The sequence below is a fragment of the Lepidochelys kempii genome, chromosome 2 (genome assembly GCF_965140265.1).
Source record: "Lepidochelys kempii isolate rLepKem1 chromosome 2, rLepKem1.hap2, whole genome shotgun sequence".
Classification (NCBI taxonomy): domain Eukaryota; kingdom Metazoa; phylum Chordata; order Testudines; family Cheloniidae; genus Lepidochelys; species Lepidochelys kempii.
The window spans coordinates 159,500,453-159,527,918 of record NC_133257.1 but is presented as its reverse complement, the minus strand read 5'-3'; the positions used below and the strand labels follow the sequence as shown (position 1 = coordinate 159,527,918).

General features: G+C 42.2%; 1 protein-coding gene across 16 annotated transcripts in view; it reads left to right on the top strand.

The window, feature by feature from the left end:
- Positions 1-27,466, top strand: part of LOC140907213 (poly(rC)-binding protein 3-like) — a 713,049-nt gene that overhangs the window by 392,823 nt on the left and 292,760 nt on the right. Inside the window, exon 1 of one of the 16 annotated variants that reach the window (XM_073332619.1) lies at positions 975-1,078. The exons of 13 other annotated variants lie outside the window; for them this stretch is intronic. The gene's annotated coding sequence lies outside the window, so the exon portion shown is untranslated. Of the gene's footprint in view, positions 1-974; positions 1,079-24,082; positions 24,109-27,466 lie in introns of those variants that run through there. 2 more of the 16 variants (XM_073332627.1, XM_073332620.1) reach the window with 2 other exon arrangements.

Here is a 27,466-nt window from a genome sequence, read left to right as displayed (position 1 = left end):
CTCTTTGCAGCATAGTCTTTGAAAAAACAAAACAAGTTTGCTGACCTAGCTCTTATTTCAAATGTGATCGGTTCTCATACTCTAACTACGTTTTTTCCCTTCAGTTTTGTTCTGTTTGTACAGCACCAAGTACAATGGGGTTCTGGTCCATGATCTAGGCACTACTGCAGTAGAAAGAATAAAGACAGTTTCAGGATACAGGGATTCCCACCATAATCTTGAGGGCTTGTATGAGAGTTAGCACTTTCTGCCCTTTCGAAAACCCTACACCACATCTTGAACTGGCTGGAATATGCAATGTGACAAAATAACTGCTTTTAGCTCTGTGCAGACAGTGGACACATTCACTTTTAATTGTGATGAGTTTCTCCCTGCTACACTTCATCGGGTGCATGCTTGAGGGAGAAAGATGGTCTAATAGTCTCCAGGTCTCTGCTTCCTTTCTCTGGGCTCATGATACTTGGCTTGATGGGAATGCAAACAGCTGATTAGATACTTTTAAGTGGATGAGGCTGAAGTGACCCTGTCTTACTTCTCTTTGCCTTCATTCCTCTAACCCCTGTCAGCCCTTCTCCTACGCTGTTCCTCAGCGGGTGACGGCTCAGCTGCCCCACACCTCGCCTCGGGCTGTTCCTTCGCTCAGCGCCCGCTGCCTCGATTCCCGGCCGGGTCTCAGACCGCTCACGCCTCTGGTGCCTACCCCCATCCCCCTCAGCGCCGACTCGGCGGATCACGGCAGCCCCTTTCCAGTGATGCCCCTTGCTCTCGCTTGCTCCCATCGTGCGACTGCCTAGCTGCTTCTGCCCTGTGCTGCTCTCGCAGCCCTGCTCTCAGACAGTTCCTACTTCTCCATCCTCCTCCTGGCTGAGTCCGGCTCACCCAGGCTGCGGCTGCAGCTGCAGCTGCCCCCGGCGCGCTGGCCTGGCCTGGCCTGGCCTGCCCGCTGGAGCAGAGCTGGGCAAACGGACCGCGCTGCGCGGCTCCTGCGCTCCCGGCCGGGGAGGCTCGACCCCGGCCCCGCCGTTCCGCCGCCGCGCGGGCAGCCGGGCTGCGAGCTCCTGCCGCGCTGAGGGGCATGGTAAGGGGGCGGCGGCGACGGGGGGGAGGGGTCCCGGGGGCAGTCAGGGGACACGGAGCGGGGAGCGGGGGGCGGGGGGGCGGTTGGATGGATCAGGGGTTCTGAGGGGGGCAGTCAGCGGGCGGGAAGTGGGAGGGGTGGATAGGGGGCGGGGGCCAGGCTGTTTGGGGAGGCACAGCCTTCCCTACCGCGCCCTCCATACCGTTTCGCACCCCGATTTGGCCCTCGGCCCAAAAAGTTTGCCCACCCCTGCTCTGGAGGCTGCTTTCAGAATCCTTACCCCAGCCTGCTTCTCGCATGCTTTCTAGGGTAGCCAACCCTCCAGGCTTGTCCTGGAGTCTCCAGGAATTAAAGATTAACCTTTAATTAAAATGATGTCACGTGATGAAACCTCCAGGGATACGTCCAACCAAAACTGGCAACCGTAATGCTTTCCCCTCTGCCTGACCCTTCTAGCATACATGTTCCTGGTCATTTTAGATTACATAGTACCCTCAGTAGGGCAGATGCCAATCTTAGGTCTTCGCCCCTCCTCGGATTATTCGTAGGCCGAACTATTCTTCAAATGAACTTTCAAACAGACAGTGAGGAGCAGTAGAATAATTAAAAATATAAATTTAGTTTCACTACAAAAACCAAAAACCAGGACAACCATAAGCAATTTGGGGCAGGGACACTCTTGTTCTGTCTTTGTTCAGCACTGAGCACAATGGGGTTTTGGTCCCTGTCTGGGGCTCCAAGGGGCTACTGCAATGTAAGTAAGTGGTGATGATGATGATGATTTTTTCATGCCAGGCAAACAAATTTGAGATTCTGGTTGTCCTGGGACAAATCACATTAACAACAAATAATAAATTCCTTGTCAGATAGCAAGCTTTCGTGCAAGTGTACTTTTCCATTCAGTTTTGGGGCTGGATTTTAAGGGGGAAAGAAATGTTGAGGTTATTTCTTCATTTCTGAAAAAGATATTTACACATTGTTAGGCATTTTCTATTGATATTATTGATACATTTTGAGTCTGTTTGGAGGCAAGGGGAATGTAGCAATTACGGCCTAGGATAGTGCAGTAAGACACAATGGGATGCACTTTGTTGTGTACTATGAATGGCTGTCACTTAGCATTAACCAGTCCGATTGCTCAAATCTCCTGCCACTTGATCAAAGTGAACGACAGCTGACGTGCTTGGAGTATGAGCGCTGCTACCAATCACACTGATTATTTAACTGCTTTGAACAGAGAGGAGGCTGGCCAGGCTGCATTCCAGTTTTGCCTTTTCATTGTGCTTTTCTAGATTGGAAAGTTGTTCAAATTCTTATTAGTACGTATTTTTAAAATAATAGCAGAGGTATGTGCATCAGAGAAAAGTTCAGCTTTTCATAGGAATGCCCAGCATAACATCACTTAGTAAGCATGTGTAGGGAAGGGACAGAATCCTTGAAAATATTGTAATAGATTTTGAAAAATTAATTTGATCTCTCAGAAGAAATGTCACAGACGGCAATAATCAAAAGAGCTTGACTAGCAGCACGTTAATCACTGTGAAATGCGACAGAACAGAAAACATCCAAAGAGTGACATAAACTTATGCTCAAAGATAGCATTAGTCTTCTCAATTCTTGGAAGAGTCTCAAAAACAATATTTTCTTCAAAAATTACTGGCAAGATGTAATGGAAAATGTAGTCTGATTAACCTTACCTCCGACTTTGTCATCTTGGTGACAAAAGCTGATAGCCCTGTGTCAGAAGCAAATTTGTCTGCTACTGAACATGACTCTTGGACATTAAAATTTATATAAATCTATTTATTAGCAGCGTCAAGAGAAGAGACTAAATTTAAAGATGAAGTAGTAGTGTAATTGTCTTCATTAGCCTCACTTTCATTCTGTGACCACTCCCCTAGACCTACTTATACGCATTTATCATTGTGTGAATGAAAGGGAGTATCAGTTGATCTAACAGACTGTGAAGAGGTGGGAAGAAGGTGTATGTTAAACCAATTTAGACATTCTCTAGACCCACCTCTGAATCTGGTCTACTGTTCTTTTGCCCAAGATCTCAGTGTCATATTGCCCATTTTATTTTTATTTACAGATTCAAAGAATGCGTTAGTGACACAGATACACTAGACCCTTGTATGAACAAAATATTTTGTAATAATTTCTAGATTAAAAAACCTATAAATAAAATGAAAGCACAGGCATTAAAGATAGATCACAGATTTTTCATACTGAATATAAACTAAAGTATGCATACAAAATACACCTGCTTGCGAACTCCAGGCATCTGGACTGACTTGCTGATGCTTCTAGTGGGCTTTCCAGATTCCGCTCTGCTGAGAATGTGATTGCAATTCTTATAAGTAGACCTGAAAATATACAGAGATTTATTCTAAATTAGTATGACCTTGGCTCATGAACAAATAATGAGGTCTAAAGGTCAGAAATGGGTTACAAGAAAAATAAAGATAAAATGCTTACTGGTACCCAACTTAACAAACTGTATTAGATTCAAAGCAAAGTTTTTTCACCACATGCTTTCAGCAGTCTTACTGACCGAACTCTTTAGATCAGGCCCCTTCCTCAGAGTCCAGTGGCTGCTTCCTTTGTCGCTTCACGTGCACAGAATGTGATGGGCAGGGAAAGAGAGAGAGAGGTGTCTGCTCCTTCTTTTTATAATCTGGTCCCCTGCTTTGAGAAGCATTTCCAGCTGAGAGCAAGGCGATAGGCAGTCTGTGAGGAGGGGAACTCCATACTGTTTTTTTGCTAAGATGTAGCTTTTTGCTCCCACCCCCTTTCCTGCCGAAGAATGGCCACTTATCAAGTAATGATCCATCGGTCTTGTTTACTCCTGGCAGAGTCATCAGCTTGCCCTTTGTCTCTAAGGCTACTCTCCAGACTTCTGTGGAAAACATACTTTTAGTCCTGATCTCAGCTTGTATTTATAACTTCACATATAATGCTGCTACATGCATTTTGCCATATTATTGATCAGCAAATTGTGAGTTTTTAAATGATATCTCACAAGACGTATGATAGTGTATAGGATGTGAACGTGGGTATATTCTGTCAGACACACACTTTGGGGGAACATCTCCTGACAGCCTCCTGAATAGCACATGTTTCTCTGTCTTCCAGCCAACCTGAAGCCCAGAAGGCTACCCAAGGGAAGGGTGCGTCTTCTGTGCAAAGCTTCAGATGCAAAAAATTTCCACATTAGAGAGATGTGGAACTACTTTGGAGGAGACCTTTTCCAAATGAAGTCTCCACCTTTCAACCACTGCAACTCCCTAGCCTAGACATATCCACTTCCCCCCCCAAATTACACTGCATAAAGTGAATTATGCCACTCCTACAGTAACTCCCATATGTCTCCTTGGGTCTTTGGCCATGTCTACATGAGGGGTGCTTTATTGTTATACAAATAGCCGCATAAGGACTGTCATAAGAACATAAGAATGGCCCTATTGGGTCAGACCAAAGGTCCATCTAGCCCAGTATCCTGTCTTCCAACAGTGGCCGATGCCAGGTGCCTCAGAAGGTATTAACAGAACAGGTAATTGTCAAGTGATCCTTTCCCTGTTGCTCATTCCCAGCTTCTGAGAAACAGAGGCTAGAGACACCATGCCTGCCCATCCTGGCTAATAGCCATTGCTGGATCTATCCTCCATGAACTTATCTAGTTCTTTTTTGAATCCTGTTATAGTCTTGGCCTTCACAACATCCTCTGGCAAAGAGTTCAACAGGTTGACTCTGCATTGTGTGAAGAAATACTTCCTTTTATTTGTTTTAAACCTGCTGCCTATTAACTTTATTTGGTGACCCCTAGTTCTTGTGTTATGAGAAGTAGTAAACAACACTTCCTTATCTACTTAATCTACACCAGTCATGATTTTATAGACCTCAATCATATCTCCCCTTAGCCATCTCTTTTCCAAGCTGAAAAGTCCCAGTCTTATTAATCTCTCCTCATATGGAAGCCATTCCATACCCCTAATCAATTTTGTTGCCCTTTTCTGAACCTTTTCCAATTCCAGTATATCTTTTTTGACATGGGGCAACCACATCTGCACACAGTATTCAAGATGTGGGCATACCATGGATTTATATAGAGACAACATGATATTTTCTGTCCTATTATCTATCCTTTTCTTAATTATTCCCAGCATTCTTTTGCTTTTTTGACTGCTGCTGCACATTGAGTGGATGTTTTCAGAGAACTATCCACAATGACTCCAAGTTCTTTCTTGAGTGTTAACAGCTAATTTAGACACCATCATTTTATATGTATAGTTGGGATTATGTTTTCCAGTGTGCATTAGTTCGCATTTATCAACATTAAACTTTATCTGCCATTTTGTTGCCCAGTCACCTAGTTTTGAGAAATCCTACTGTCAAAGCATACCTAATGTGGATGCATCTATACCAGCAAAACTGCACTTTGTACTAGTGTAATAAAGCCACTCCCCAAAAGTGAAACAAGGTATACCACTAAAAACACAGCTTTGCCAGTACATTTGCATTTACATTAGGGGCTTCTGCCAGCACAGCAATGTTGATCAGGAATTATACCTCTTCACACCCTTGATCGACATAGCTATGCTGGTGGAAGTCTGAAATGTAGGGCTGCAGAGGTAGGTCACAGTATGATCTCCCCAACACAGATATAAACTCGAAATAACTTTGTTGATGTCAGTGGAATTTCTCTGGGTTTTCACTTGTGTACCAGACCAGAATTTAGCCCCGTATACTCTGGGATTTAAAGAGAGAGAGCTCGAAGGTGTGTGAAAGTTCAGAGGGGAAGCAGATTTCTAGACTGGGATGGTTTAAGGTATTTCTCAGAATGAAATAGTGGGAGTTCCCCAGGGAGCTGCCTGTGCTGGCTTGCTGTATATAATCCATCCCGAGCACCACAGGCTCCTGCCAACACCTAAATCTGGATATTCAGTTAAGCAAAATTATAATCTGGTTATTATCTTTAACTGCCAATCTGTGTAGAACAAAGTAATGCGTATCACTGATTTAGATATTTGCTATGCCACTGGTGATGTAGCAACCAGTCTCTGTGCATACTAGGTTTTCTTGGGGTTTATTATTTAATTAGTTGATATTTGCTTTACTTTTTTTACTGTAATGTATATGTATATTGACTGCATTATCTGTAACGATGTTCACAGATATTTTATCAGAGTATGGAAATCCTGCAGCACTAATGAACTGCAAGAAATGTACTGAGTGGATTTGTGAATTTGTTTATCATTTTATAAAAGGCACAAAGTGCAAAAGTATTTAAGGAGTTTATATTAATAAGCAGGTATTCATGTTTTGAAAATAATTGTTTTGGGGGTATTTTTAATATCCATGAAGACATTGCAAAATACGTATTCATGGGGTGATCTGTTGTGGCTTTCCCTCATGCCCCATGCTCAGAGCAGCATATAGTGGCACTTCTCCAGGAACAGACAGGGAATGTAAAGATCCTGGTTCATCATTCTGCTGCTGCTCGAATGTGATGGTTCAGCCATCCTGGCCCATTCCTTGCCCACATCCACAGGAGGTGGCAGCCACATGGAGGCTACTCACAGTCTTGTGCTGCCACTAGTGATGCAGTAGCCCATGCTAAGGAGGTTCCCTATGCTCCCCTCACTTCCTTGTGCTGCAACACAGCCAGCATCACAGTCTGTAGGAAACAAAGACCCTCTTGCAGATCATCAAGAATACGAGGTCTTCCTCAGCCCACAAGGCAGGGGGCTGCATCATGTGGTGGCAGCTTCAAAATGGCAACCTGTCAGGGTGAAAAAGCAAAGCCAGTTTGGCTGGAGATTCCCCCAACAATCTTGAATGCCAGTTGTACAAGGTGGAGCCTGTGACAGCGTCCCTGGGAAGGGGACCAACCAGTGTGATCACATTCAGGGAAGAAGTACCTTCCACTTTGAAACCAGGTGCTGCCTCCGTGATTGCGTAGCCAAGAAAACTCTTGAATCCTACGTGGCCAAACAGTAATAGAGGCAGTTTTAGATTGGACACAACCCTATGTCAGTCTCTAGGTCTGAAGGGTGGCTTTACAAATGATGTATAGTTGTCATCTGGCTGTGCTATTGCCTGACGGGGATTACCAGAAATCAGTGTGTGTGTGTACATGCATATGGAAAAGATGTCTCAGGGGAGAAGGAGAGGCTAATATGAAATCTGTGACAAATCCCCTTGGGCCTGACCTACAGGATGAATATAATCATATAGCTTATTTACTGTGAGTTAATAGTGTCAGTGTTTAACATTAATTGTATTTGATTAATGAAGGTTTTGCAGTCCTTTCGCTAAAGGAAAGGACAGATGTATCTGTGGTCCACTGGTTGCGCTTAAATACCAAGAAATAGCTTCTCAAATCCCATTCAAGGTCACGCTGCATCAAGGGGAGAATATACCGCCGTAGTGTGATAAGCTGTGGCTAGCAGATATTTTTAACCACAGGCTAGATAGTGGCTGTGCCATTATTATGTTTCCCCCCACTACATGGCACATAATGTTCCAAAGGGGGTGGGGAGGTAGCAAAGGCCCTGGCCAACAAAAGATGGTGCAATCTGCATACCTCCCATGTGCACCAGCACAATCCCTTCCCAAGTTTCCCTTGGAGTAGTGCAGCTCTGCACCCTTCCCAATGCACGGCTGTGCCTTGAGGGTATGATCTACTCCTGTGTGATTGGTACATTCACATAGTTAGCGCCGTAGACGGTATTTGCTCTTGCTGAGTGCCTGTAACACATGTCCATTGACATCTGCTGAAGTTCTACATTCAGATCCCAGACGGTATGTGTACCCCAACATGCATGTGTAATAATCCATTCATTCTGATTTTTAAAACATACATCCTGAAAGTGCTCATTTGACCCACCCGTTGCAATGCTTAAAACTCACACCTGTCTAAATTATATTAAATTGCTTCAGTCTAGTGACAGCTGTCCATGCAATCATCCTTCAGTCCCAACCCCACAGTGCAATTATTAATACACTGTACAACCCTGAATCACTGAAAGAGAGGCTTTGGAGTCCGAATGGACTGAGAAACTGGCCAGCTCCCAGAAACATAGAAATACTTGTGGCACTCATGTTTTCTGGTCTGTGTAGAGCAAAATGTGATTAAGTGCAGCTACTTACTGTGTGATTGTAATGTACGGATTATCAATGAAGAGGATGCTAGGTACCAAACACTTATTTTGATAAACCCGAAGCATGTGTTATAGCAAAAGCAAATCTATTTTTTGCTAGATGTACACTATATGTTGAAAATATTAAACTTGATATTCTGACAGAATATACAGATGTTTTCAAAGGAGTCTGGTCTCAGTCTCTTGGGAATACCCTTTGTCTAGATACAAAAATCACCCATATTTTATGTACACCAAAAAATATACCACACTGTGATCACCTCAAGCAGGGATTGTCACCTACGAAATAGAGGTCATCATTAAAGTGACAGATTCAGCACATTGGGTTAACTCACTAGCTGTAATGGAAAAAGTCTTCAACAGGGGAATTCAGACCTCATATAAATTTTAAAAAATGCACACTGCATAGGTGGCCCCTCTCTCCCTCCCTCAGCTGATGCTGAAAAATGTTTAGCTGCTAATTTAGACGGTACAAATCATTTTGAACATAATTACAGAAAGTCTGGCACAGGCCTGGTAAAACATGGGTCTAAGGCTGTGTCTACTCTAGGAACTTTACCCATTGCTACCAACAGTTATCAGCAAAGCGTGCAACTGAACCGGCACTGAAAACGTTTAATTACAAGTCTGGACTGGACTTCAGCACTGTCTCAGAAGCCATGGTTGAGCCTACTTGATGCAAGGTTCAACCACAGTTACTGAAATGCACATTTTCAACATTACCGAAGAGACCAAAGGAGACCTCTTACAGGTAACCAAAGGCAAAAGTAAATCACTTTATCAGCATAGGCATGGCCTCATAGTTTGTCTGGATCCTTAAGATATTACACATCCATGTTTGCCTTTGAGGACATTACACCTAAGCTCACCAGTGCCCAGTTCTTCTGCATGTTCTTTGCAAGGTCAAGGTTTGGTGCAGTACAACTGTCTAAACAGCCATCATGACCAACCACTTTGAGCACATAGGACAAGGAGTCTGTCTCAGTAGAAAATGATGCATAGTACCACATATGGTTGATGTGATGTATAATGTGCTCAGTGGAGATGAAGCCATCATTGATAACTACCCAGGGTAGTATTTGGTTGTTCAAATGGGGAACACAGTAGAAACCTTCATGCTGTAACATAGTGGTCTTTGGGGAAAAAAGGCATCCTAGATAAAACCATGATCTGTATTCCAGAAATATGTTGTTTGACATCACATTGAGACAGATGTGCTTAAAACACAGTTAGCTAATTTCACTACAGTCAGGAATATGGATTTGAGACATGACTTTTAACACTAAAGACGGTCCTTGGTATGATTAACTATGAGCCCAAGTTTGCACCAAACTTGTCAAATCAAGGCATCATTTCAACAGCTGCTAAAGCAAGATAATAAATTAATTTGGGGTAAGCAGCATGACATGGCTTTCTATTTTGCTTATAAAGACCCATATCACAGAGGAACCAGGTCACAAGCTTTCTTACTTTGATCCTAATAAAGAGCTGTCTCTAGTGCTGACACATCTAAGATTGGCTTTGGTGCATTACTGCACCAGGAAGGCAGAACCACTACCCATGGAAGTCACTCACCAGCAGAAGAACAGTTACCAAAAATACAAAATGAATTATAAGCAATTGTATTTGGCTACAAGTGCTTTCCTAGATATGTAAATGGCAGCTATGTTTACTGCTGGATCTCATCATCAACCACCCTGGCGCATTCAAATTACATAGAATGATTTGTCAGTCAGACGGATACCTTGTTTCCAGATGATACAAACTGAAGATTTCTGCTGCTGGTGATCGTTAAAGAAACTGCATCACTGAGCCTAATAGCAAAGAACAGACATGCAAGTACACATAGACACTCCAAAACTTCCAGCAAATGATCAGAAAATGACTGAAATGAAAGAGGCAGTTGAAAGGATGAACAAATTTAAATATTTGAAATAAGTAATCTTGGAAGGATGTCCAAACAGTTATTCGAAAAAAACTGTCCTTGTATCATCTCAGAATATTGAAATCACAGACGTGTACACTCACCCTTGGATGGGATTATTTTGCATGCTAACCATACAAGATGTGTCAGTGTATCTTGTATGCAGTACGCAAATGGGCATAGACAGATATAAACAGGGACTGGAATTCATGTTTGGTCTTGTATGTATAAGCAAATTGAACAAGTAGTCTCAAGATGTCTTATTTCCCTTATAAAATATATGGGAGATAGTAAGGAGGAAATAACACCATATTAAATGCAAATAAGACAATGATAGACCATTAGCATTGACTACTTTAAATCAGTTGTTGGTTGTTGCTGTTATTTATTTTATTAGTTTACCTGGAACAATGTATAATATGAATATCATTTTATTGTGGATTATTCTAGTAGAGTCTTTGAATTGCTGCTAGGAAACAGAAAAATATGTCATACCCTATTTTATTTATACCCTGGATTGATCTAAAACTATCACAATTATTATCTGCTCCAGGGAGCAGAACTTCATGTATTGACTAACACAGCTTGTGATATCCCTACGTTACCAGAACACTAGATAGTAGAAGTTAATAAAGAGGCACCCAAGTCTTGTTTGGGTTCCTTCTTTACTTCAAATCCTTGCATTTTCATTTCCAATTACAGCCTGTGAAACACCAGAGCAACCAGCAGCACGAACAACACCAATACTTCCCAGCCTCTATTCATCTTGTGTTTTGCCATAGCAGCTATTACCATAGTGTGTAATCTCTTTCATTCCCTCTCGGTTTGTAAAGGGAGTTGTAGCAGAAGGTACTGTTTGCAAATTTGGATGGCTCTGCTCCCACAAAAATGTAAATGAATAAATAACTGAGTACAAACATGATGTATTTTCTTTTGTCCCGGAAAGAAACCCTTGAAATGAAGGGTTAGTTACATGTTAAATAAACCTAAAAAGTAAAACAAAAACCATATTCACTTGTTTGGATGAAAAACTGAAAAATAAGTTATTTTGTTATGGAAAAATGCCTGAGGCTTTTAATGTCTCTTCCTGTAATTCCATGACTTTGCCATTTCAACCATGATGACCCAGTAATTTTTTTAAAATGACACCATTATGACACAGTCTCAGTCAGGGCTGACTGACTGACATTATGACACAGACCAATGACACAGTCTCAGTCAGGGCTGATTCTGTTCACATTTAAGTCAATGAAAGTAGGCTCAAGTCCTGTATCAGTATATTAGAGTCTATTTTGGCCCTTTTTAAAATGTACCTAATATACTGTAAATGCAGCTAGACAGAGAGATACAGCAGGATTCTCAAGTGCAGTAGTTTATAGGAATTATACAAGAAACCTTAAGAAGAACATTAATGTCATTACCCAGTTTGGGTTGCAAATGCAATATGCAGTCTCTAGCTCAGCCCCACCAGACGGAAGAAATGAGATATTTCATAGGCTGTTGGACATCACATCTTTGGAGCATAGATGGACAGTTATTTAGTGACGGTATTTCTTCACTTATGTTGCCCATAGAAAATTAACTGTTTAGTGGTCCTTAAGATGATATTTGCACTAGTTGAGTGGGGATGTCCAGAATTGTACTGGCTGTTATACAAACCATGTACTATACTGCAGGAATCTTCTCTGTCTCAAACCTTTTTATAATAATTTTTATTTCACTGTCAACACTTCCCTTGACAGTAGCTGGAAGTTGAACCGAAGGTCTCCCACATTAAAATCCAGTTCACTGTCAGCCTGCCATCAGCATACATCATAAAAGCTAGCACAAAATGGATTGAGCAGGGCATGTCGGTTCTGAGAACCCATAATACATTCATCCCAAGATCCAGAACACCTACAGATATTTTCTCAGGGGAACAGGAGCGCAGGTTATGTGTGAGCATTTTGATTGCACTGTCCCTGTGGGAAGCTTGTTGATTCATTAATTTTTTTCAGTCCCAGCTTATCTTTAGTTAACTGAATTATGGATATGAAAACATTGCAGCATGCAATCGGCCTTTTAGCATCACAAAGGACAAGATAGCTTAGCAGGTGTGACCAGCATAACCTAAGTGCTTGGGCATGAAATGAACAATTAGAGTAAGTAAACCATAAAATATTCACAGACCATGATACTGTAGTGATTTTCTGGCAGATTGATTGCCTTAGTCAAGCTGAGGTGATAGGCTGCCAAGGATTTATACTGGCTAACGAAAAGCACTCATCATAATAGTTCCTTCTGGTAAAAATGACAAAATGCCTGAGGTCAAAGCACATAAAACACCAAGTGAAATCAAAAGGACTCTGTTGTAACCATACTCTGTCCCACATAAGGAGCAGCTAGCCCAGTCTTCTAATATATGCAGCAGATGGCTGGTTAGTTTGCCCTTTGCAATATTACAATAAAGGTGATTAAGAAATGCATTATTGAAATGAATTCCTGGTAGGAAACTTCCAGCAGATGGGTTGCCGATGAAAGCCACCTCTTAGGGCTTGCCTTCGCTGCCGGGTCAACTTGCATATAGATAACTTGAACTAACTCCTCTAGAGTTAGCCTAGCCAAAGGGAGAGCAGCCACACTGTGAAATGTCACTTCAGCTACACAGAGCAATTGTGTAGGCAGATGACGAGTTGCACCCATTCAAGCTGCGGCCTGTACCTACTCATGGGTCAGCCAACACACACCCCCACACTGGAGTTCAGGGGTTTTACGTGTGGACAGGACTTGAGTTCAGGGTAACCCCCTGAGTTATAACACAAGTTAACTGCAGTGACAACTTCCCTGAGCGGTTAGTAGTTTAGTGCTTATCAGGAATTCAACAGCTAGCAAATTGGAGACCTTGTGTCAGGATAAGAATCGTGGAATTTAAATGGATATTGTTTTGTATGGATTGAGAGCAGCAGTCAGAGGGACGTATTGGGAAGAAGGGCCAAAATTGAATGCCTGGAGCTATGCTTATAACTCCTTATTTAGGCAACAAAATAAGTGACCTGATTTTAAAGAATGCTGACCACTGGGAGCTACTGGGTGCACAGCATTTTTTAAAATCAGGTCACTTATTTACTTGCCTAAATAAGGAATTAAGAGCTTTTTTTTTTTTTTGAAAGCCTCAGCATAAGCTCCTGAGGAAACTGCTGCCCTGGCAGAAATGTGGGGACGTGTGTTGACGCTCCAGAACTCCATGTGAATGTCATTACCTTCTCCAGAGGTCACCAGGGTTTCCACTGACATCCCAGGTCATCTCTGGGGTAGGAGGGACATCGCGCCTGCTTGTTCTGAGGGCCTTATCCCCTTGGCAGGATGTTCCCACTGAAATTTCACAATCTGAAATTTGTTGCACCTTCCCTGAGAGGGGAGATTTGGCCTCAAGTAGTTCTCCCATTGACGTTCGTGGGAGTTGTGCCTGAGTAAGAACTGTAGGATCAGATTCCAGGTTGGCAGACTGACTTGTGCTTATATTAACCACAACAAGAAAGTGATATGTTTAAATAATAGTATGGTTGTCAGAAAGCTGAAAACATACAGGAAAGTATATGATAGAAAATGAACGAACATGCTGTCCCTTAGCTCCTGCAGTTTTGTTGATTTTTTTTTTTTAAAACACAACCAAGGGCACCACTGAGTGAGTGAAGGGCAGAGCATCACTTTGAATGTCCTGCTCTTCCAGTATTGGTAATAATCTTAGTATTACAGAGAAGTAGTGTGGAGGAATATTTAAATTCCCTTGAAAAATAATTCATGGAAGATTATAAAATTGAAAAATATTTGGCTGTAAAGATAGAATAGCTCATTTGTATGCTGCCTAGTCTCTTGAATAAATACACATCTAGGCACTTGTTTGAAATGTGTATCATTTACTCTATAGCTACTCAAGCCTGACAGTTAAATACATGTTTATAAATAGGGCAGGCTCAAATTGAGGAAATGCTCTGTAAATGAAATTAAAAATAGATGGGACAAGGACAGAAGGGAGGGTTCCCCTTGTTAAATTCCTGCATTCAGCCCTGTAACTTGTAGGAGACCAGTAATTTGGCCCACGCTGGCCTATGTCAGCTTGGGTCAAAGAGGGGATCACAAATCATTTTGCCCCGGCTGAGTGCCAAGCCATTTCCTTATTCGTCACCTGAAAGGTTGGTTTTTCTCTCTCTGAAACGCTCAGGAGCTGTGTCAGTGCTCAAGAAGGCTCAGAGACTTAGATTTTCAGTTCTTTGGAGTACTGCACACAATGGTGTCCAGTTCTATCACTAGTCCTAGGAGCTATGGTGGTACAAATAAATAATTAATAATGATGGCTGGACCGCATCCAGGGGGTTGGGTCTGGGCTCCTTGCACCCTCTCCCCTTTTGCACGCCTGCACAATTCAGTAACTACATCCACTTCCAATGATCTTAAATAAAAGCAACATTGATTTGACTTAGAAAATAAAGAGAAATTCACAAACAACATCAACGTTGGGCAAAACAGAAACATAGCTCAGCTGATCACTGTGAAGAGTGACACTAACTAAGGCCTGGTCTACACAATTTTTGTACGACTATCTTTATTTTGGATAGGAGGGTGACTTTTTTTATTGAAAAAGTTATACTGATACAACCAGTAGTGTGGACTCAGTTATATCTGTATAAAGGTGCCTTATATCAGTATGACTTATTCCCCTTCCCATGTGTATCCCAGTATAACTGTATCCACGCTAAGGGGGTTGTACTGCTTTAACTATACTGGTGTAGTTAAAGTGCACTATGGGGTTAGGTCGAATTTAGCCGCTTTAGGTTGATTTTAAAATAAATGCATCCACACAACCAACCCTGTTCCGTCGCCTTAAAGGGCTCTTAACATCGACTTCTGTACTCCTCCCCGGTGAGGGGAGTAGCGCTAAAATTGACCCTGCTGGGTCAAATATGGGGTAGTGCAGACGCAAATCGATGGCATTGGCCTCTGGGAGCTATCCCAGAGTGCTCCATTGTAACCACTCTGGACAGCACTTTGAACTCTGATGCACTAGCCAGGTACACAGGAAAAGCCCTGGGAACTTCTGAATTTCATTTCCTGTTTGGTCAGCGTGGCGAACTCAGCAGCACAGGTGACCATGCAGTCACCCCCCAGAATCGCAAACGAGCTCCAGCATGGACCGAAAGGGAGACACTGGATCTGATTGCTGTATGGGGAGAAGTATCTGTGCAGGCAGAACTCTGATCAAAAAGAAGAAATGCAAATATATTTGCCAGAATCTCACAGGGCATGTTGAAGAGAAGCTACAGCAGGGACACACAGCAGTGCCACGTGCAAGTTAAGAAACTGAGGCAAGCCTACCAAAAGATAAAGGAGGCAAACGGTCACTTTGGGTCAGAACCCCATACATGCCACTTCTATGATCAACTGCATGCCATTCTAGGAAGGGACCCTACCACTACCCCACCACTGTCCATGGACACCTGCAAGAGGGGAGTCTCACGCAACAGGGAGGAGGATTTTCTGGAGGAGGAGAATGCGCAGCAGGCAAGCGGTGAATCCATTCTACCCGGCAGTCAGGACCTTTTCATCACGCTGGAGCCAATACCCTCCAAAGGCGGGATCTCCGACCCTGAAGCCAACCCTGCGTACCCTTTGTCTCACCATGTCTGCATGGAAACCGAATTCTGTTGCCCAGCTGTGTGTGATGTGTCACCATACTGGCAGGTGCTCAATATAAAAGGCAAAATGCGACCTTGTACCTAAAGCACATGTGCTGTCTGCTGTGAATTGCTTGATTCACTGTGAAAGAGTCTCCTTTTGTTCTCAGAAATGTAACATCTTAAATTTTACTCTCCCTTTTTATGTTCCCCAGGTGCAAATGTTTCTAGGCTCCCCCTATCATCTCCATCCCTGAGGTTATCGCAGATTAGAAGGCGAAAAAAATGTACTCGTGATGACATGTTTTCTGAGCTCATGCTGTCCTCCCACACTGATAGGGCACAGCTGAATGCATGGAGGCATTCAGTGTTAGAGGCTAGGAAAGCATTAAGTGAGCGCAAAAAGCAGAGGCAGGAGGTGATGCTAAGGCTAATGGGGGAGCAAACGGACATGATGAAGCATCTGGTGCAGCTGCAGGAAATCCAACAAGAGCACAGACCCCTGCTGCATCCATTGTACAACCGCCTGACCTCCTCCCCAAGTTCCATATCCTCCTCACTGAGATGCCCAAGAACACGCGGGGGAGAGGCTCCGGGCACCCAGCCGCTCCACTCCAGAGGATGGCTCAAACAACAGAAGGCTGTCATTCAAACAGTTTGATTTGTAGTATAGCTACAATAAGCAATGTGGCCTTGTCCTTCCTTCCTCCCCAACCCCGCTTCACCCAGGCTATCTTGTCAGTTATCTCCCTTTTTCTTAATTAATAAAGAAAGAATGCATGGTTTCAAAACAAGAGTTACTTTATGTCAAAGGGAGGAGGGTGGTTGGCTTACAGGGAATGAAAATCAACAAAGGGAGCTGGTTTGCATCAAGGAGAAATGCACACAACTGTCACACTGAAGCCTGGCCAGTCATGAAACTGGTTTTCAAAGAGCCTCTCATGTGCAGCATGCCTTACTGTGCTCTTCTAATCGCCCTGGTGTCTGGCTGCTCAAAATCGGACGCCAGGCGATTTGCCTCAACCTCCCACCCCACCATAAATGTCTTCCCCCTTACTCACACAGATATTATGGAGCACACAGCAAGCAGCAATAACAGTGGGAATGTTGATTGCGCTGAGGTCTGACTTAGTCAGCAAACAGTGCCAGCGAGCTTTTAAATGTCCAAAGGCACATTCTACCACCATTCTGCACTTGCTCAGCCTATAGTTGAACTGCTCCTTACTACTGTCCAGACTGCCTGTGTACAGCTTCATGAGCCATGGGAGCAAGGGGTAGGCTGGGTCCCCAAGGATAACTATTGGCATTTCAACATCCCCAACGGTAATTTTCTGGTCTGGGAAGTAAGTCCCTTCTTGCAGCTGCTCGAACAGCCCGGAGTTCCTAAAGATGCGAGCGTCATGCACCTTTCCCGGCCATCCCACGTTGATGTTGGTGAAACATCCCTTATGATCCACCAGTTCTTGCAGCACCATTGAGACGTACCTCTTGCGGTTTATGTACTGGTTGGTAAGGTGGTCCAGTGCCACGATAGGGATATGCATTCCATTTATCGCCCCACCACGATTACGGAAACCCGTTGCAGAAAAGGCATCCACTATGACCTGCACATTTCCCAGAGTCACTACCCTTGATAACAGAACGTCAATGATTGCATTGGCTACTTGGATCACAGTAGCCCCCACAGTAGATTTGCCCACTCCAAATTGATTCCCAACTGACCGGTAGCAGTCAGGCATAGCAAGCTTCCACAGGGCTATCGCCACTCGCTTCTCAACTGTCAGGGCAGCTCTCATCTTGGTATTCCTGCGCTTCGGGGTGGGGGAAAGCAACTCACAGAGTTCCAGGAAAGTGGCCTTACGCATGCGAAAGTTTTGCAACCACTGTGAATCATCCCATACTTGCAACACTATGCGGTCCCACCAGTCTGTGCTTGTTTGCCGGGCCCAGAATCAGCGTTCCACTGTATCAACCAGCCCCACTGCCACCATGATGTCCCAATTGCCACAGCCCATGCTTTCAGGGATGTCTGTGTCCATGTCCTCATCAAAATCGTCCTCATGCTGGCATCTCTTAGCCCGGTTCTGCATATACTCCAGGATAATGCATGAGATGTGTTTAATGCTCACAACAGCAGCGGTGAGCTGAGCGGGCTTCATGCTTGCCATGGTATGGCATCTGCGGGAGAGCAGGAGAGCGGAGTTACAGCGGAAGTGGTGGATGATGACAGATGCCACGAGAATAGATATTTGTACAGAACAATGAGAGGACCTGCAAGGTGGATTCATGGCACCAGGAGAGCAGAGTTGCAGCGGAAGCGGTGGATGATGACAATATGGAGAAATTTGCTATTGAGACTGAGCTCATTTACAAGAGCAGAAATGCAGCGGAAGCAGGAGATGATGACAGCAGCACCCAGGACACAACAGGAGTGGTGACGGTGAGCTGAGCTGAGCAGGCTCCGTGCTTGCCATGGTATGGTGTCTGCACAGAAAAACGCGAAACGATTGTCTGCCGTTGTTTTCACGGAGGGAGGGGCGACTGATGACATGTACCCAAAACCACACGTGACAATGTTTTGCCCCATCAGTCATTGGGCGCTTAACCCAGAATTCCAGTGGGTGGTGGAGGCTGCGGGAACTGTGGGATAGTTACCCACAGTGCACCGCTCGGTAAGTGGATGCTAGCCGTGGTAGTGAGGATGCACTCCACCGACTTAATGCGTTTAGTGTGGATGTATGCAATCGACTGTATAAAATCAATTTCTAAAAATCAACTTCTATAAAATCAACCTAATTTCATAGTGTAGACATACCCTTAAGTGATAGCTAGGGACAAGCTTTGATCAGTATCACCAGTGTAAAATCTGGAGTAACTCTGGTAGAGCCCATAGAAATTAGAAATACCCTGTACTGGATTCGCTGAAAGTGAAAATTTGGCCCATGGAATGTTAGTTTTTCAAAGTCTTTACAGATAACCAGCTTTTCTCTTTCTTTCTCTGCCAAATAGGCTGTCACCAAGAGTTGCACTGTGCCTTTCTGGAGGTCTGTGTGGGCCATGCTCAAGAGAGGTGGGAGGCCACCTCGGAGAGTCTGTTTGTGTTAAACTCCTTTTTTTTCTTTTGCTGAGATAATAAAGACTTTACCTATTATTATGTGAGTCACGCTACACTAAATAAAAACAATTTTTCTTATTGCAGAATCAAGTTTAGTTTTAGATTATACATATGATTTCCCCATACTAAACCCTGGTTTACGCTTAAAAGTTATGCCGATGTAGCTATATTGGGTTCTTTTTAAAATCACCCTCCATCCAACATAACTATGCTGGCAAAAGTCCTAGTGTAGACACAGTTACATTGCAGAAAAATCCTTTTGCTGGTATAGTTTATTTTATTCATAGAATAGGTATAATCTTTGCCATCAAAAGAATTCTCTTGCATCTCCACTAGGGAGCTTTGCCAATATAGCTATATCATTGTTTCACCAAACTTTGAATTATTAGAACAAATCTAATGTAAGACTTGTATACTAATATATTCACCTTTTTTTAAGATTAAGGAGTCTAATCACACCTTAAAAGAGAGCGCCTCCTGAAGTCAAGTTCCTCCGTATCTAGAAAGAGCTTCTGGTACAGTAACTTTCTAAATGATTCTGAATTAGGTGGTTCTTATTCATTTTGTTGAAGTACTAGCTATGTTACTACTATACATTGTGTAAAATGCTTGAATTTTGTCGACTGTCGTCATTCAGATGGTCAGCAAATAACTTCCTTATGCTAGTGTTCTCCAAAGTTTCCCAAATAGACTTTATCCTTATCTAAGTTGGAGACTTGTATAGTGTTCTGAAAGCTTTTCTTCACACAGCTTAGCGTTAGCAGCACATCATCTTCAAGGAGTACTTTTTCTTGAAAAACAATTAACAATGGAGGGGGAAATAGCACTTAAGCCTTCAATATCTAATTAATAATCTAATTCACATACACACGCTGCATTAAAAGAACATTAACATTGTGATTCATGGCAATGGAAACAAGAAAATTCAGAGCAGAGAGTTAGCTATTCAGTAAGTACACATGACAGTAAATATTAAGGAGGCTTCCTATCATTCATAGCTATTGGAGGTTTATATCACCTTCTTAGGTTTAAGTCATAGCATAATTGGATGTTAACTCATAGCATTTGTATGTGAGTATCCTGGGTTTTTAGTTTTAATTTTAAAATATGTCATTGAATTGTCTCCTTACACAAAATCAGTTGTGATCAAAACTGGCCACTGCCAAAAAATCTTGGTATATTCACTGCAACTACATTGGACTGCAACTACATACTGTAAATCTGTGGGAGACCCACATATCTTAGTTTTTTCCCCATGTTGTTACACAGGAATCCCATTTTCTGGATTTTTCATTAGCCATATTAAAAAGGACTGGAACAGATTCTACTGTGACTGAATTAAAGACTCAGATTTAATATGAATTTTGAGAACAACAAAAGACCCTGTTCTGGGTTAAAGACCAATGTCCTGCAACATTTCTGAATTTTAAAATAAATGCTGTTGTGTGCTAGAAGTTAGTATAAAATCATATGAACACCAGAAATTAACTCACTCACTCGCATACACACAATTCCCAACAGCTTTTAAAAAGAAAATATATTTCCTGGTAGAGATTAGGAGGTATTTCCACACCATAGATGAGACAGAAGAGATTTTTATATCAGAGTTATAGTGCCTAAATATAAGGTTTAGCATGGAAGTGCTGAAATGTTAACTGTAACACTACAAATGCAGCGCTACCATTCATATTGAACATCTGGGGGCCACTGGGGTGTGGTGGTCAGTAAATCATTCTGGGCTAACACACTTAAAGGTACAATTCCAAGCACCCCAAGGGGGAACCATTGTAAGAATCCATAATTAGGACCTAATTCTGCAAACAAGCCCATGCTTAAATCTACATGTGAGTGAGTAGTCTCATTGGCTTCACTGCAGGAGTGCCTGCAGATATGTAGTCCTGCTCTATGCCCTGCCCACTCCGTGGCCTGCCAATTGCCTCCCTCTTCCTCACTAATAGATTCTTTGACCTACATAGAGGCCTGTACAGTGTCCATGATAAGAGGAAACACTGCCATGGAGGGTCATTGATAGTCTTTTTAGCAACATGGTGCTATAGAGCTTGACTATTTTAAAAAAAAAAAGTTGTTTGTTTCCTGGGAGTTTATCTCTAACAGCTTCCCAGATTAATTTTTGGTATTCATTACACTAAAGTACTGAGCCTGAATGCTAAGACCATCAGCAATGAAGAATTGTGGCTTTAAACTAAAATCAGCTACCTCTGATTAAATTATGGTGTTCTGAAATAACCATTAGTAAAGTACCGTAAGTAGACGAAATTTCACCTTGAACTTGAAGATGAGGAATTAGGGTGTTGAACTGACTATGTCATTCCTTATACAGAAAGAAAGCTAGCCTCTCTCGGTGTTACTGTGTATCGTCTCTTTTTACAGATTTTTCTTCTTTATATTCATGCATAGAGCTTGGTGAAAACCTCAAAAAGAAAAGTTTTAATGAAAATGCTTCTTTCTGTCAATCTACCTAGGCTCTTGCATTAGTAATCTTCAGTGCAGTGTCCCAGTGTTAAGTGTTTGTTTTTGAGGTTGTAAAAGTTTTAGAAAAATGGAAGCAAATCTTTAACTCAAGATTTTTTTTGAGCCAATTACACATCTGTCTTCTGTTTTCCTCAGGAGTAATAGTAGCAAAGAAAAAAGTGTTTCTCTGTCTCGGTGCTTGTTATTTGAGCTCACTCATAAGTCAAATGGTATTGGTTCAAGCTGGTCAGGAAGCTGAAGAGAAGAATCTAATTTATTGTGTAGTTAGACTATATAGCAAGGCTTCTTGCTAGCATACTGTTAATTATACTTTGGCTATGGTTTACACTGTTTGTTTTCACGTATGCAGTTTGCCTCTGTTAATGCAGGAACTTCAGTGAGTGAAACTAGCATGCATACGCCTCTGACTACTTTCTACCCAACCTGGCTTCGGTATGGATCCCTGTGTCTATGTATGTAATGTATCAGAAATGTGTCTCTGACTTTCTGTGGGTGGCTCTATCAATGCCTGCCTTCTCTCCACAAGCCAGAATTGTCAAAGTTGTGCACACTCTCCCACGCAGTTTAACACATGTAAAACTGTGTAATCACAAAATTTGAAGTTGGAAGCGTCTGTCACAAGCGTATCTGAAAAAGAATTCTGTGTACCTGCCTCATGTAGTTCAACTTATTCCAACTACTCTAAAATCAGCATCATCTTGCACTGACACAAACTTGGTTCAGAACAGTGCAGAGAAACTTCACCATAGTAATTATTCCATCTTCACCTTTTTGTGATAATATGTTTGGCCCTCTGGCTAAAAACCATATACAACCCTACTCGTTTAAATGAGCATGCTAACAAAAATCAACCATCCTACAAAATATTAAACACCTAAAGTTCCCAGTGCTGCTGCTTAGAATCCTCACTTTTTTCTCTAAGCCATGAAGTAAGTGGCTTTTTTTAACTAGACCTGGGATGTCAGAAATTGCAAAACACCAATTTAACTGCCCATCTCCATAGGACTGTACTATTTGTATGTGGGAAACCACAGTTGTCTTAATCTTGAAAAATAAAACATCATAATGAAACAGAGGAAAGTGGGTTGATTAAATAAATACTTCTGAACTGTAGAAATGTTGTCCTTCAGAACGCTGATGTTTTCCAGGCTGTCAGTCATATGAATGCTTAGGACAACATACATCACATAGGCCAAATTTTGGGCTGACTTGCACTCTGTGTAATCTGTGAGGTTACCCAGGATGTAAATCAGTAGCATAGGCCAAATTCTGAGGTCCTTACTAAAGCATAACTCCCATTTCTCAAGGAAGGGGAACAGAATTTGTCCCCAGACTTCAAAGACAACTGAAATGAAAGTATTAAGAAATTTCACACTTTTCGCGATAGTGAGTCAGGGTATGATACACATCACTAATATTCACGATGCATTGACCCACTGACCATCAACAAATAGAAAAATGTAATGCAGCATTAACAGATATGTTTTAGTTGATCGTGAGTTATATTATAGGGAAAGTGTCATTCAATAACCCTTGATATACTTGGATGTGGAAGTACAGTAGAACCTCAGAGTTACAAACACCTCGGGAATGAAGGTTGTTCATAACTCTGAACAAAACATTATGGTGGTTCTTTCAAAAGTTTACAACTGAACAGTGACTTAAATCAGCTTTGAAACTTCACTATGCAGAAAAAAAATGCTGCTTTTAACTATCTTAATTTAAATGAAACAAGCACAGAAACAGTTTGCTTACCTTGTCCAATCTTTTTTAAACTTTTCCTTTATTTTTAGTAGTTTATCTCAGTACTGTGCTGTATTTGCTCTCTCTCTCTCTCTCTCTCTGTTGCTGCTGCCTGATTGCAAACTTCCTCTTCCAAATGAGGGGTGTGGTTGACTAGTTAATTTGTTAACTAGGAGGTTCTACTGTAGTGTGATTCTTAACATATATTCAAATTCTTTTCCCATTTCACTAAATTGTGAAACACAATTATAAAAAAAAGATATACAGTAACTGCAGGAAGAGGTCCAACCTGGTTGTGTGAGATCTATTTTTTGTACTTGGAGATGGCAGTGTCAGCATAAATCTTGGCTGCAAGTATGGCTGGGTCACTTTTCCAGTCGCGGTGCATAGAGTAGATGAAGTTGCAATATGTCCTGCAGATGAATATTTGCAGGATCTGATTAATAGTAAGAACTCTTAATGAAAATATTAAATGGACATATGTCGACATATAGGAGGTCAACATGAGCCCCAGTTAACCTGGACTTGATAACTCATGTAAAAACTACAAACAATCTTGTCTTCATTAGGATTTTACATTACATAAGATAACTCAAGTTAAGAACACAACTTTTTTCCTAGTGAAGATAAAGCTTAAGAGCTTTGACTGAAAGTGAAGGCATAGATATGAGAGTCTTAGGCTGAGAATTAATTCACTTATCAGTTTATACTGTCATTTCCATCGAAATATGGGCCATTGAATTATGGGCCAAATCTTACTTGTTCTATTATTTTAGGGTGAGATACTATATGTTTTAAAAACAATGACAAAGATTTTTTTATCTTCAATGTGTGCAGAATCAGGCCCTTAAATTGGAAGCAGTAGGACTAGTTGTATGAATAACTCGAGCAGTCTTTGTCCTGATACGTCTGTCTTAACAGAACAAGGAGAAAGTGTGAAGGTAATTTATGTTATAGTAAAATTGAATCCTGACATATTTGATGTGTTTTTGTTTAGAAAAACCTCTCTGACATTGTAAGTTCTTTTTACCGCTGCCAAAAAGAAGAAAAGACATGAAGCAAAGCCTGGTCAATTATTGTCTATCTTTTTTTGATCATGCCAAACCTGTTCAAAGCCTTTATTTCTGTAAGACAGCTATAGATCATCACTTAACTAGAAAGCATTCATCCTTATCTGTGTCACGTTTGTTTGTTTAGTCACTGTAAATCAATTGCTGGAAAAGATTTTTGGGACATTGTGGGCAAAACAGCTGTTCAGGACACAAGCACTTTACAAAGAAGTCACCTTATGATTCTTTTTACTTGAATGGCATTAGACATGTGACTTTATCTTGTACTGCTAGATTTGTCCTTTTAGTATTTAGAGGCATCCTTTTTAAATGCAAGTTTAGGCAAGAGTAATTTGTAGTTGTAGCCTGTAGTTTAGGCAAGGGCCTACAGGGTGGTTAGATTAAGAAATGTGTGATATTCCTTATTACTACACAAGGACTCACAAATGTCTTCATGTGAGGATGCAAAGAAACTGAATAATAATTTTGCTTTTCGGAAAGCTAGTACACAATAAGGGGAAAGCCAATGCTTTATTCTCTTCTTTAATATCTTCCTTTCCTCTCAAACAAGCAGCATGTTCAAATTAGAGTAGTCATGCCTATTTTTATTAAGATTAGACTGCTTGGACATAGGTTTTTGATAGGTTTCAATTTTTTTGTCCCCATGAAAGGCTTTCCTGAGGAGCAACCTGATGGTCGTTCCAGGCAAAACACCTGCATGTTCTAAGATGTCTCTTCATTCTAGAGCAGACATGTAATCAGTAATGGCACTGAGGCAAAATTTTAGATTGGTCACTGTAATTCTTCTTTTGGTAACGGCATATGCATTAATTAATTAAGACCGTTTGTTTTAATTGCCACTCAGGGCTCTGCTCTTAACTGTCAGATTGTTGCAGGAAAGGTAGATGCTCCTGCAGCTGTTAGTGCTTTGGAGCCCTGTCATGGGGTGTATAGACCCATACTGGCCTGGCAGCCAAGGAGTTAATGCAGGAACCCTCAGACAGCAGTGACTAGCAGCCTCACTGCAGCTGGGAGAATAAAAGAGCTGAGAAGCAGAGGGGTGGGGCTGCTGTCAGAGGAGCAAGCAAGCTGGAGAAGCAAAGTCCTGCCAGCAAGCTGGTGAGGAGCCCCAAAGAAGGGATGACCAAATCTGCAGGCTAGAGAAGCCTAAAGAACCAAAGGTGGTAGGATGGAGCTCAGGGCACAGAGAGAGGACTTGTGGAGACCTGATTCCACCTGCCTTGCAAAAGGGCTCAGAGCTGGAATCCAGTGGAGTGGGTGGGTGGATGAATTCCCCTACCAATCCCTCAAGAGAGACTTAAGAACTGAGGGAGCTTCCAGACCCCCTGAGGACCAGGACCAGCTAACCTCGCCATGTATAAGGGAAAACAGGACTGAAACTAACACCCTTCATAGTCCAGAATGGGACTCAGGCAAGAGGAGTTGACTGACCACCCCACCAGACCAAGCAAACCTCTGTGCAACAATCCAGCTGAACAAAGGGGATGCTGTCACATTGGCACGCCAACTCACAAGCCCCCTACCAGAATGTGATCTCAGGCCCTAATTCAGCAGTGGAGTTAGAATCATAGAATATCAGGGTTGGAAGGGACCTCAGGAGGTCATCTAGTCCAACCCCCTGCTCAAAGCAGGACCAAGCCCCAATTTTTGCCCCAGATCCCTAAATGGCCCCCTCAAGGATTGAACTCACAACCTTGGGTTTAGCAGGCCAATGCTCAAACCACTGAGGTATCTCTCCCTCCTAGTTAAGCACATGCCTAATTTTAACCCATTGACTTTAATGGAAGTAGTCACATGCTTCAAGTTAGACACATGGTCAAGCATGTTGCTGAATCGGGGACCTAGACACTTTGGATTACTGGAACTCCTGAGCTGTACCTGCATGGATCTATTGTCTGGAAGGTGGCAGAGCTAGCTATTAAATTTCCAGAGGGACTCAAGCATAGAAATGGGATGACAGTAACTATTTTAAGTTGGGTTTTTTTTTTTTGGAGGGGGTTCTCTAAGAGTTGCAGAGCTACCCTTTCTTTTATTCTGTTTTCACTTATTTACTCCCTTCCTCCACCAGTCCTTCTGTCTGCTATCACAGTACCATATTCAGCCCTTACTTCCCGTGAATCTGTCAGTAGGGAGTGTTATTTTAGTGGTGAGATTCACATTCTATTCTTGAAGCTACAACCAATTGTATCCCTAGGGGAATGTCCACAGGTGAACTCCTGCCCCCATGGAAGTCAAAGGAAGTTTTGCTGTTGACTTCATGGGGGCCAGGTCTTTCATATGGCAGCTCTTTAGGGTGATATTTAAGCACTGGGTCAACTAACGGGTATTTTAATACTTTTGTTACGTGTTTCTAAGTTTAAGGTAGTATTCCAAATACACAGTTGTTGTCACTCAGGCCCACTGCCTGAGCATCATCTTCGATTCAGACCTATCTCTAGATCCTCACATTCAGGCTATGTCTAAATCTTGCTGATTTTTTCTGCATAACATCTCTAAGATACAGCCTTCCTAAGCCATCCCCAAGCTAAAACTCCTGACCAAGCTTTTATCACCTTGTATCTCAATTACTGTATCATCCTACTTTCTGGCCTAGACAAATGCAATCTTGCCCCACTCAGAATGCTGCTGTAAAGATCATCCTATGAGCCTATTTGGACCATGTCACCCCTCTCTTTGAATCCCTCTGCTGGCTCTGCCTTCTCTATTGCACAAAACAAGCTGCTTGTCTTCACTTTCTAGTCCCTTCACAGCCAAGGACCCTTGCATCTCTCATTTTGCTGTCAATACATCAACTCTTGCCTCTGAGTGATCCAGGATTCCAGCCTCCATCATCCACTTGTTAAATTTTCAAACAAACATTTTCATGCTTTCTCCCATGCTTTGAAGCAATTCCAAGTAAATGTCCCCAAAGCTACCTCATTATCCATTTTCAAAACTCTCCTTCATTGTGATCCCTACAAAAAACATGATAACAGTACTGCTGCTGGTATGTAGAGACCACCGCCAGCACACTGACCAATCATAGAAATGTAGTACTGGAAGGGACCTCAATAAGTTGTCTAGTCCAGTTCCCTGCATTGAGGTAAGACTAAGTATTATTTAGACCATCCCTGACAGGTGTTTCTTTAACTTGTTATTGAAAACCTCCAGTGGCAGAGATTCCACAACCTCCCTAGGTAATATGTTCCACTACTTAACCACCTTATAGTTAGGAAGTTTTTCCTACTGT